This window comes from Eretmochelys imbricata, chromosome 1 (assembly GCF_965152235.1).
Source record: "Eretmochelys imbricata isolate rEreImb1 chromosome 1, rEreImb1.hap1, whole genome shotgun sequence".
NCBI classification, from domain to species: domain Eukaryota; kingdom Metazoa; phylum Chordata; order Testudines; family Cheloniidae; genus Eretmochelys; species Eretmochelys imbricata.
In genome coordinates, this window is record NC_135572.1 from 90,523,782 (window position 1) to 90,536,878 (window position 13,097).

Below are 13,097 nucleotides of genomic sequence, written 5' to 3' on the forward strand. Positions count from 1 at the left end.
TGACAGCTAGTGGAGTTCTGTTATTTTCTTTGTTGAGCCTGTCCTGTAGTAGGTGACTTCTGGGAACTCTTCTTGCTCTATCAATCTGTTTCTTCACTTCCGCAGGTGGGTATTGTAGTTGTAAGAAAGCTTGATAGAGATCTTGTAGGTGTTTGTCTCTGTCTGAGGGGTTGGAGCAAATGCGGTTGTATCGCGGAGCTTGGCTGTAGACGATGGATCGTGTGGTGTGGTCAGGGTGAAAGCTGGAGGCATGGAGGTAGGAATAGTGGTCAGTAGGTTTCCGATATAGGGTGGTGTTTATGTGACCATTGTTTATTAGCACGGTAGTGTCCAGGAAGTGGATCTCTTGTGTGGACTGGACCAGGCTGAGGTTGATGGTGGGATGGAAATTGTTGAAATCATGGAGGAATTCCTCAAGTGCTTCTTTTCCATGGGTCCAAATGAGGAAGATGTCATCAATATAGCGAAGTAGAGTAGGGGCGTTAGGGGACGAGAGCTGAGGAAGTGTTGTTCTAAGTCAGCCATAAAAATGTTGGCATACTGTGGGGCCATGCGGGTACCCATAGCAGTGCCGCTGATTTGAAGATATACATTGTCCCCAAATGTAAAATAGTTATGGATAAGGACAAAGTCACAAAGTTCAGCCACCAGGTTAGCCGTGACATTATCAGGGATAGTGTTCTGGCCTTTACTAAAACTAGACAAGCCATTTACAACACACACTTTGCTTCTCTACAAAAGAAAAAGGACACTAAACTTTCTAAACTACTACATGCCACATGGGGCCACAGCAATGGTTGCCTCAACCCACCCAGCAATATTGTTAACCTAACAATATTGTTAACTGTCCATTTCCAGCACAAATCCAGGGTTTGTGTGTGGGGGTGGGGTGGGGGGTGGGGAGAAAACCTGGATTTGTGCTGGAAATGGCCCACCTTGATTATCATACACATTGTAAGGAGAGTGATCACTTTACATAAGCTATTAGCAGCAGGAGAGTGGGGTGGGGGGAGAGAAAACCTTTTGTAGTGATTAACACCCATTTTTTCATGATTTGTTTGTATAAAAACATCTTCTGTCTTTTCCACAGTATGCATCCGATGAAGTGAGCTGTAGCTCATGAAAGCTTATGCTCAAATAAATTGGTTAGTCTCTAAGGTGCCACAAGTCGTCCTTTTCTTTTTGCGAATACAGACTAACACGGCTGTTACTCTGAAACCTGAGAAAGGTGAGTAAGGACCTAAGAATTTTGCCCCATATATTTTTTTTTAAATCATAACATCATGAGGACATTATACAGATTCAGAAGTCAGAATGTTGCAAGATAGAAAGAAGCCTTTGGGAGCAAATGAGGATATTAGGGGGGAAAGTGAAGGTAGGGGTTAGTTCCAAAAACAAATAGGTTGAAATTCACCACGTGTGGTAATGGATATGGAGGAAGGCCACCAAAACTGGGTTTTTTTTTCTGCATGCTAGGAGCGTGACGGGTAAGTATTTTTATGGAGTCACAATTAGCTGATTTTAGGTGAGAGTCCATTTTAACATTACTAGTGGAAGAAAAGCAAAATTGGCAGTAGTGACAAAAAAGGAGTTGAACAATCTTCTGAAACTTCAGAATAATAAAGTGTTTTGATGCCAAATTTACTGAACCATTTGTTGCCTGATCTACTTATTGTATATTGGCTATACTGATTACTTAAGAATCCCTAACTAATAAATTAGACTTGTGAAATTTGATAGGTTCTAGTCCCAGCATCAGGCATAGCAGAAGTAGAATTACTGTTTGGTTTGGAACTTGTGTATAAAGTTGCAACACTCACACTTTAATTTCAAATTTTCAATAGTTTTATTAACATTGTTAGTAAAAACACAAATTCTCCAATCCAAACAAGAATGTAACAGTTGTGCAATATTAATTTGACGTCCAACATCATATGATATGTATACTCACAGACTTCTTGTGGCAACATAGAAGGGGAAAGGCAGGAGGTGGTCCTACCCTGTCTCTGGCTACACCAGCTATATATTATTTGGAAATTTCCTTATGCAACTGGGGATTCCACTTTTATCAAAAGTGGGAATGGGTGCTGGGGATCCAGCCCTAAGGATTCCTTATCTATCTGTAAATCTAGTCATTCAGAAGTGACACCTAAACTATAGATACTGCTTGGAAGAATCAATTCTTTGTTAGATTAAAGGTTTGCCTACTTCATGAAATTTCATGTTGGTCAATTCTCATTTTGGTTAAACACAACCAACATTTCTATGTGGTCATATTGTAACTGGCAGAAGAAATATAACATGAAGTTCCTGGTTTTAGGCTGAAATTGATAACTTGCAGCAAATATGAAGCCACTATGGTCTAATGATTAGTAAAAGTGCTGGAAGTCTGGATACTGCACTTGAGTTAGGAGAGACACATAGGACCCAATTCTTTATGGGGCTGAGTATCCTCTCCTCCAGTGGAAATGGAGTGTATTTGTAAGCAAAGTCAGGATGAGCTCCACCCTAACATCTGGTGGTGAGGTGTGGCAAGTTGTGGAAAAGAACTTCAGGGGCTGATCTCATTTGCATAGGCACACTCACCCCGCCTAGCATAAGCCCATAGCTGCCCAAATGGTCACTTTGACTGCTGTAGGATCCTCAGTGTCTCTGTTATTGGGGCAGAAAGAATAAATTGTTATTACCCTGATTATGGGAACTGTGCTTGGAACTGTACTGGGCCTTTTGTTATGATGGAGGGACTCACCATCAACTAAGCAACACTCGCTAGGCATGGGTTCCAAAACTCTGTGAATTGAGAGAGGCTGGGGACAAATATTTATAGTTGGTGGTATGGGATTTACATGCTAATTGCACTTTCTCCTCTCTCCACTGTGGAATATCAGAGCTAATGTTGATTCCACTAGGAGTCTAGTTACAGGCTGCTGAGCTGAATTCACTTTGGGCTAATGATGCACCAGCACTGAGGCTCCCCTACTACAAGCTGAAATCACAAAAGAGCTAAAAACTGACTAAGAGCTGAAATCACTGAGTGTTCTGTTAAATAGTGGGGGAGCCTGAAGATATATTGTGGAGCAGTTTGTGAGACAGCTGGAGCGGCTTGTGGACCGGCTGGTGGAGCAGTTCATGGGACGGCGGGAGCTGCTTGTGGGATGCGGAGCCGAGTGGAGCAGTTCGTGGGACGGTGGGAGCTGCTTGTGGGATGCAGAGCAGTTTGTGGACTGGCTGGTGGAGCGGAGCGGAGTCCTATGGAGTTGTGGGGCAGTCAGCTTCAGATCATGTAAGGTGCCCCTTACCTCTTCCCCTTCCCCCCCCCCGCCCATTTCCACCCAGGTTGGGAGGTAAAACTCTGCAGATAAACTTTCGAACTCTGGGGCTGCCCTGACCAGGGAGAGAGACTTTTGGGCCATTGGACTTTTGGGACTTTGGGTGATTTTGGGTTGCTGGACTGAAGAACCCAAGGGAAAGGACACGCCCCAATTTGCTTGAGGTGGGTTTTTGCTCATGGGTTGTGTTATGAATCCTGTTGGTGGTGTTTCCCCGACATAATGCCACATTGTTTCTCTCTGTTATTAAAAGGCTTTTTTGCTACACTCAGACTCCATGCTTGTGAGAGGGGAAGTACTGCCTCTTGGAGGCGCCCAGCAGGGGTGGTATATATTTGTCCCAGGTCACTGGGTGGGCGCTCGAACCGGTTTTTCATTGTGTTATTGGAATGGAGCCCCTAATACTGAACCCGGCCCTTGTTGCTGCCAACTCTGATGGGCAGAAGGGTTTCACATTTAACATGCAGGATTTTATACAACTGTACCATATTTTTCCTGTTTTGAATACTGGAAATATTGCTTGCACATTCTGCAAACTTTTGATTTTTTCATGTGTTCTATAACTTAAATGCAAGATATTGTTTACATTTAATTTTTCTCTATATATTTTTCAATTGTCACTTAAAAATACCATACTTTAAACGTTAATTGAGAACTTTTTTTGCTTACACCATTTTAAAGCAAATTAAATTAAATAAATTGAAATTAAATTACAATCCCCCCCATTAAACTGGCCATAGTTCTGTAGTTTTATGTCAGACACAAATTCTTTCATTGTGTTAATCCACTCAGTGTCATTCAAGAAGCTAGATCACACATTTGTTCACCACTGAAGTCTAGAGATATTTTGCTATTCACTTCAATGGGAGCAGGAGCAGGGTTTGAATGGATATTGCAAATGAACGTTTTTTTGTATACAAACAGAAATATTCATCACTATATTCATTATTGGCTATTTAGTATTCTTGATTTATTAGTCTACTCTTCAGAAAATTCTGCTGAGGGACGAGAAAGAAAGTCATACAAAGTTAAGTGAATAAGTACACACCACAAATAAATAAGGATAAGTTAAAGGAACAGCTTGTTAACAACTCAGGATAAAGAATGTTCCCTCAAATTTTAAAAGTTGGTGATTGTCAGAAATTAGAATTTTCCACAGAATGGAAATTCCAATGTTTCAAAGTCTGTTTTAATTCTGAATAGCAATGGAAAGCCAAAGTTTCAGTATTTCCCCATGGAATGAAAATTCCAAGAAGTATCAACATTTGTCATTTTGAACTTTATTATTAAAATATACATTAAAAAGTCAAATGTTTCATTTTGATATTATCAAAAGGAGAGTCAAAACAATTTCTCCCCTTCATCAACATTTGATGAAAAATATTCCCACAAAATGTTTTATTTTGAGAAAACTGCATATTTCAATCAGATAGTATTCTGATGAAAGTTTTTTGATAAGCTCTATTAGAAGATTAGATTTTCAGATGTCAGAATCATTCATGAATGATCCAGCAACAGGAAATAAAAAGGCCAAAATGAGCAGATAGAATAACGTGCCTAGATCTATTCTATAGAATAATTTGATGAGTTATTGGTGCAATATTTTTCTGTTTTAGCAGATTCCTCTGCAGATCTTTTTTTGAATATTCTGGTGAAATTCTGATGCCATTGAAGTTGGTGGGAAGAGTACCATTGTCTTCATATGGGACAGCATTTCACCCTCTGTATTTCACATGAAGAATTACTATAGTCTTAGAAGATTTCAAGGCCAGAAGGGACCACTTTTAATCATTTAATTTGACCTTCTGTATTATGGATAGAACATCCCTGAAATAATCCCTAGAGCATATCTTCTAGAAAAAAAAAACATCAAATGGTAGCTGCATGCTGAACATGTAATAGAATCCATACAGCCAATAAGAGATCAACAGTACATCCGAGTTAAGAGACTTTTACCTGTGTTTCACAATGTTAACAACATATTTATTTCCAATTTACATTAGTCACACAAATTATCAGGATATTTGCCTTTTATGGCAGATTTTTAGATTATATTTTCCTGTTTGTCAGATGTAGCCATTCAAGATTTTTCACTTGAGAATCCACATAGCTACATGTAATTAATATATGTTGGAGACAGAATTAGATGGGTTTTTCAGTATAAATTAATTACATAATAGTAAAGTGAGCTTTTGCATCATTCAAACATTTTCTGAAAGTCCTGGCTTTTATATTCTTCATAACTGAAAGCAAATATTACACAATGCCTTTAACTCAATCTAGCTTTCTCTTGCTGAGAAAGAGTGCTATTTAAATAGTTACCATATCTGCTGTGACACCTTAATGTAAGTTATCATTTTATTTGGAATGATCCCAAAAAGAACAGGAACTGTAAGTCAATGGATATTGGATCTGCATGAGAACGAAAAAGTATCACAAGGTCATATCTACTCTTACACTCTTCCATTAGGACACTCATGCAGACTGCCCTTTATTTAAGCATCTTTGTTTCTACTTTTAGAAAAACTCCACTAAGTCACCTTTAAAGTTCCCATGATATTCAAGTTTTATAGTTGTGAAAGGTCAGTTGTGTCCCATTGTGACTGGAATATCTATTTATATTGTGGATTTTATATGTTTTGGTGGGTAAAAATGTAGATGAGTACATCTTGTCTTCTGTGATTATTTCTCTCAACAAATTTTTAGGAAGGACATGTTTTTTGATAGAGGCAGGATTTATATTTCTTCTCTTCAAGAGCACTCTTATTTAAATAAACTGGGTATAATCCAGCTGAAATGTACAATATGTTTATCTCACATTCTATTGATTTAGATGATGTCTGACAGGGATAGGAAGGTTGCCATGAAAAGTAATACTTGCTGATTAAATTTAATTATGTTTTAATTTTCTTTACTGTTCGTCAGACACCCTCAGGCATGGAAACCTAGAAATTAAAAGGTATTATATAATGTGGTAAAGTTTGTCAATTTATATTTTGTATCTTTTATATATCCAAATTACTGGATAGATAGATAGTCCTAATAGCTAGGTAGAAGATACCACAGGATTTTAGGTGTACAAAGGAGATGTCCTCTGACCATTATCTTTTTTTCTGCAGCTTTAAAAGTATCAGACTTTTGGGAAGACTTTAATCTTTATGGACATCACTTGTGCACACATACTTGCCTGTTGTTCATGGACAATAAGAGATTGTCCCTCAGGACTACTAAATGCTGGTCAGCAGTTTGTAAAGAATCTAGGATATTGTCTTACCAGAAATGTTTGATGGCAACTTTTTGTGGGCAGAAGGAAACCCATTGAGGAGCTTGCTTCCACCAAGGCATCCCAGATTGTTTAGGATGCATGCCCATTTCAATGTACTAGATTTGACAAAGGCAAATTTTTACTGGTAAGAAGTAGAGTCTGAGACAATAATATGTTGAATTAATGCAAAGACAGACTCATTGCACTAATAAACTAGTTAGTGTATCACAATAAAAGGCAGCAGTAGCTGGTAGTAGTTCAAATAGGATGAAGGGACAAAAAAATCTAGCACCCATGCTTAGTACACAGTTAAGCTTTGTAATAATTTGGAGACAAATTTGCTTCACACATTATACTGCTACCAAGTCTATTTTCCCCCCCAAAAAATCAATGCAGGACTTTGATCAGTCCGCACAACTATTACATTTGAATATTTTGCTATTTATGTCACACGGCTTCATCATAATGTTCATATTTTCTAAACTATTTTTACACATCCTTTCAGAATTCCACTGGTCCACTCACCGGGGACAAGTCTTGGCAGGCAAATAAAATTTCTGTACTTCTTATCAGCATTACCTTACGGTAAGGATTGACTGATTTGTGCCTGTATGTGTAAGTTCTCATGTTAACTTTGTAAAACTGCTTTATTGACTTTGAACGCTTTGAAGTCTCTTTGCATAATCTCCCTAAGTTCTAGTTAAACCTGTTCCAGTGAGGTTCTATTTGCAGCTATGCTTGCCAAAACCAAACATCAATCATTTCTGCATGTAGTAATTTCTAGAGTTTGCTGTTTTCTTTACTTATCTTTGCTTAGGGTTAGGTCAAGTAATGATACGCATACAAGTAATGATACACAAGACCAAAGAATAGCTAAGAGAAAACACTCGTTTAGTCTTCTCCAGAGTGCTCTGTTTAGCAATAAAGTCTGTGTGTAGAAGCATTGTAAGCACAGCACTGAAAAGGGAAAGCATATCGCAAAGCCTTATTATAGTTAGTAAGGCAATTACAAAAAATATTAAGGTCAGGTAGTTTTGCAAGACATGTTCATTAAAATGCCAGAAATTATACTACCTTGCAAAGTATAGGTCTCCCACAAAGCAGAAAAAACAGGCTAACTAGAATCAAAGCCAAATGGTAGAGAAGTCACAGCAATGACAAATCACAATACTATGAAACCTGCTTATGTGACATTACCATGAAAACATTCAGTTAACTCCAATATATTCTGCAGCCTTTGTTTCTCCTATAAAGGCAAATCTCATTCCAAGACCAGAATCTAAGAATCAGGTTGCAACGTTGTAGCAGAGCCATTGAGGAGAGGAGAGCAGCCTGTGCTTCCACAAAGATGGTGAGCTAATAGTCCTGCCCTTAAATCCTTGTTCACATTGCATCATAGAAAGACCTATGCATTCCAGGACATCCTAAAGGGCTGCACACTCCACAGAGGCTATCTGAGTCCATGCTTACTGTGCAACAGAACCACAGCAGTTCTGTTTCATACAATGGGGGTGGGTCTAGATTCCCCACCCGCAGAGACACTTGGCTGTTCCCAATTTTCAGGGCCTTTGCTGGGAATGGCAAAATAAGACCCACAACCACCTATATCATTTTGGGTAGTGAAATAAATGCAATCAAAAGTGCAGTGATTGTCTTTAAGTCACAAAATATTTAAAGGTTTCAGAGTAACAGCCGTGTTAGTCTGTATTCGCAAAAAGAAAAGGAGTACTTGTGGCACCTTAGAGACTAACCAATTTATTTTAGCATGAGCTTTCGTGAGCTACAGCTCACTTCATCAGATACATACCGTGGAAACTGCAGCAGACTTTATATATACACAGAGAATATGAAACAATACCTCCTCCCACCCCACTGTCCTGCTGGTAATAGCTTATCTAAAGTAATCGTCAGGTTAGGCCATTTCCAGCACAAATCCAGGTTTTCTCACCCTCCTTTACAAATTTTCCTTTACAAATTTGTGTGGATTCCACACCATGTGCTCCATCCTCTGACAGTCAGCCGATCTACAATTAATTGTAATATTGAGTACATATGTTAGAGGAGTCTTCAAATTCCATCTGCCCTGGAAGAAGGGAGGACATCGTTTTATTGGACTGTATTATTCAGTTGAAAAATCATCTGCAAGAGGTGAAGTTTAAAATCTGTAGAACTGTAACACAGTTAGAATGTAGATTAATGTTGTCACTGGCTGATGCTGTGCCTTGGATTAGATTATTAAAATGTTTTACTTTATGGCTTCCTGAAAAAAAAAAAAAAAACCTGCATAAACCCCTGCTTATTTAAAGTGCTGAAGCTAGAATTTAACTCACTCCAAGCAACTCAGAATGTCACTCCAGTCCTGAAAGTGATTCATTTTACAGCTACTTGTGAAATATCTGATTAATTTCAAAATTGCTCCAATGAATAAAGGCAATACACTGTTTTGGATTTAACACTGGAAGAACCAAAATGCAGAATAACATAAACAATAAAAGACTTCCTCCATATGTGCCCCCATCTGAAGCCCAGAGGCAACCATTCTTGAGTTTTATTTAAGGAGACCCTCATTTCATCTCACAACCCTCACCTACCTTCCTCACTACCACACATTAAACAACATGTACAGTGGCCACCTTTCTGGGTATCCTTCTGTACAGTTCTGTGCATTGAGAGATATCCCTGCTTTGTGATCCAGATTACATGACAGAGTGGAAAATCTTGCGCTCTTGTTTCCCTAGCCCAACTGAAATAAATTCTACAGCACAGTTAAAAGGAAGGTCCAGAGTACAATTTGTCGGGACCCAACAGGAAGGAAAAAGAAGTTGTGAAAAGGTGGTTGTGTAGTTGCAAAGGGCCTAAGGAATTTAGTTTTGGCTGAAAGATCCTGAGGAGGTTAGGAGGTTCACATAGGTTTAGACCTAAAGTTTTTGTTTGTTTGGTTGGTTATTTTATACTTGGGTGCCTACAGAGAGGCATGTACTATCTATATTAAGGTACTAGAATCAGAGAGGGTAAAAAGTAATTATTTTAAAATATAAATGAAAAAAATAGATTTTTAAATTTAAATTGGATTATTTTGATTTAAGTAAAATGCAAGTTTACTTTTACAATTAAACTGATTTAATATAAAACTGGAAATTGACAACCTATGTTAAAGGCCTAAACTTACTATATGAACAAAAATCAGGTGTGAGATGAGATCTACCACTTCTAAAATCTTGATTGACACAGTGACTCAAAACAATCAGTTAATTCACTAACACAGAACTTCCTTTGTTTAATAAATTAGTTAGGTTCAAAATCAAAACATGTTTTGGTAAGATGAAAGAAAGTTTATCAAAAAGTTTATGAATCCAGAACATTTAAGATAGATTTAACCAAAACAATAAAATTCTGTTTGTTATATTTGGACACAGCAGTGAAAAAGATAGACAGAGGGGGATCTGATTTGAATATAGCTATCTGCTTTGGTGACTGATGTTCTGATAGCAAAACAGAAAGCAAACAAAAGTGAAGGTCAGCACTGGGAATGGTGAGTACAGAATGCACATCATTTAAAGGAAAATGACATATTTTCCACTCTTTCTCTCTCTATAGATATCTTTTTCACATAATCATTTACATGGCTAACATAAAGCATTATATAACCTAACTTAAAGCTGCATGTGGACTACTGCAGACTCTTAAGGGACAAGGGATTTTTTCTGCCCTGTTCTAGCAACTTACTAGTTAAACAATTTATAAGTTTAAGCTTAAGCATAGCACTGATTTTTTCACTCTCTTTGGATAACATGGTTATGATGGTGAAGTATTGTCCTGAACAACAGGAGCAGTTGGTGGTAAGGAATCAGCTGGATCTGGAACCAAAGTTTCTTCCAAGAAGCCAACGGAATTAGGAGTTGTAATGGAAGAAGGTTTGATTAGAGGTACAGAAAGTCCTACTGGAATATCGCCGGACATTGCTACTTGTCAAGGCTGCAACCAGTCCATATGTTGTTTCCATAAAGTAGTGTTGGATAGTTTGACAATGAACAAAACAATCTGTATTTTACAAGTTCTCCAGGTACTTATTTCAATCCACAATCATAGTTGCAAGTCCACACTAAATTTCCTATTTGAAAAAAAAATGGTGATGAGTCTCACGTTGTCAATCAGTTTGGCTTGGGATTTGGCTACATGTGAAGCAACATGAAAAGGTTACAGGTCCAAACAGATCCTTAAAGATTGCTTCATAAAAAGAGATTCAGGGGACTCCTGGGTAATAACACATGGTGTGTTCCTTTAGACAAGCAAGAAATTGTCCAGTTTCTGCTGGTGATTCAATATAGAGATGCTAGCTCTTAAGCCATACTTAAGCGTATCTAAAAAAGTGTTCCACTAATCTGTTTGTAGTCCGCGTCAACCAACAAGATAAAATGTCTGCCAGACAGATAGGTTGTAAACTTCTGAATCCCAAAAGTAATGCTAAAAGCTTCTTACTCTATCTGTGCATAGTTCTTCTCAGAGGGGGTAAGTGTTCATGACTTGAAGGCAATTGGTTTCTTCATGCCATCAGGAAGAATGTGAGAAAGAATTGCACCCACTGATTCCAACAGTTTCTTTGCTTCCTGAAATGTGTACTCACATTCTTTACTCCTTTCCACTCGAGAAAGTACTAGTTCAGTTTCTGTGAGTGGAGATCTTTGTCAATGGGAAGGGATGGCAGGCTTTTCATTGCACAATACTAGATCAGTTTGGGAGTGAGACCCAAAAGAAAAGGGAAAGAGTCCTGTCAAGGTTACTCCCCCACTCTGAACTCTAGGGTACAGATGTGGGGACCTGCATGAAAAACCTCCTAAGCTTATCTTTACCAGCTTAGGTCAAAACTTCCCCAAGGTACAAAATATTCCACCCGTTGTCCTTGGACTGGCCGCTACCACCACCAAACTAATACTGGTTACTGAGGAAGAGCTATTTGGACGCGTCCTTCCCCCCAAAATACTTCCCAAAACCTTGCACCCCACTTCCTGGACAAGGTTTGGTAAAAAGCCTCACCAATTTGCCTAGGTGACTACAGACCCAGACCCTTGGATCTTAAGAACAATGAACAATCCTCCCAACACTTGCACCCCCCCTTTCCTGGGAAATGTTGGATAAAAAGCCTCACCAATTTGCATAGGTGACCACAGACCCAAACCCTTGGATCTGAGAACAATGAAAAAGCATTCAGTTTCTTACAAGAAGACTTTTAATAAAAAATAGAAGTAAATAGAAATGAAGAAATCCCCCCCTGTAAAATCAGGATGGTAGATATCTTACAGGGTAATTAGATTCAAAAACATAGAGAATCCCTCTAGGCAAAACCTTAAGTTGCAAAAAAGATACACAGACAGAAATAGTTATTCTATTCAGCACAATTCTTTTCTCAGCCATTTAAAGAAATCATAATCTAACACATACCTAGCTAGATTACTTACTAAAAGTTCTAAGACTCCATTCCTGGTCTATCCCCGGCAGAAACCAGCATATAGACAGACAGACAGACCCTTTGTTTCTCTCCCTCCTCCCAGCTTTTGAAAGTATCTTGTCTCCTCATTGGTCATTTTGGTCAGGTGCCAGCGAGGTTACCTTTAGCTTCTTAACCCTTTACAGGTGAGAGGAGCTTTCCCCTGGCCAGGAGAGATTTCAAAGGGGTTTACCCTTCCCTTTATATTTATGACAAGTCCTATAGAATAACTATTTCTTAGAGAAACAACAAAGGAGTCTGGTGGCACCTTAAAGATTAACAGATTTATTTGGGCATAAGGTATCGTGGGTTAAAAAAAACCCACTTCTTCAGATGCAAGAAGAGTTTTCTTCGAGGTTTTCCAGTGTTGGCAAAGTTCCTCATTTTAAGGAATATTCATGTGAATAATCTGAAGTCTTAAATCACCATTTTAAAGAGGTGTATTGAATGCAAAAAAAAAATGACTTAATAGGTTTTGGAATAGGGTTGTCAACTTTCTAATCACACAAAACCAAACACCCCTGCCCCATCCTCTGCCCTGCCCTTTCTCTGGGACCCCTCTCATGCACTGCCCCTTCTCTGAGGCCCTGCCCCCTGCTTGCTCCATCCCCCCTTCCTCTGTCGCTCACTCTTCATCACCCTCATTCACTTTCACTAGGCTGGGGAGGGGGTTGGGGTACAGGAAGAGATATGGGCTCTGAGCTGGGGGAGCAGGCTATGGGGTGGGGCTGAGGGTTTGGGATTGCAAAAGAGGGTGTGGGCTCTGGGATGGGGCTGGGGATGAGGAGTTTGGGGTTCAGGAGGGGGCTCCGGGTTGGGCCAGGGGCTTGGTGTGCAGGAGAGGGTGCAGGGACCTAGAGGCACTTACTGCAACTCCGAGGAAGCGGCCACCAGGTCTCTGCAGCCTCTAGGTGCATGGGCTGCCAGACGTCTCTGAGAGGTGCATGCTGCCTTTGTGCCCACTGGCGCTGCTCCCTGCACCACCCATTGGTTACAGTTCCTGGCCAATGGGAGCTGC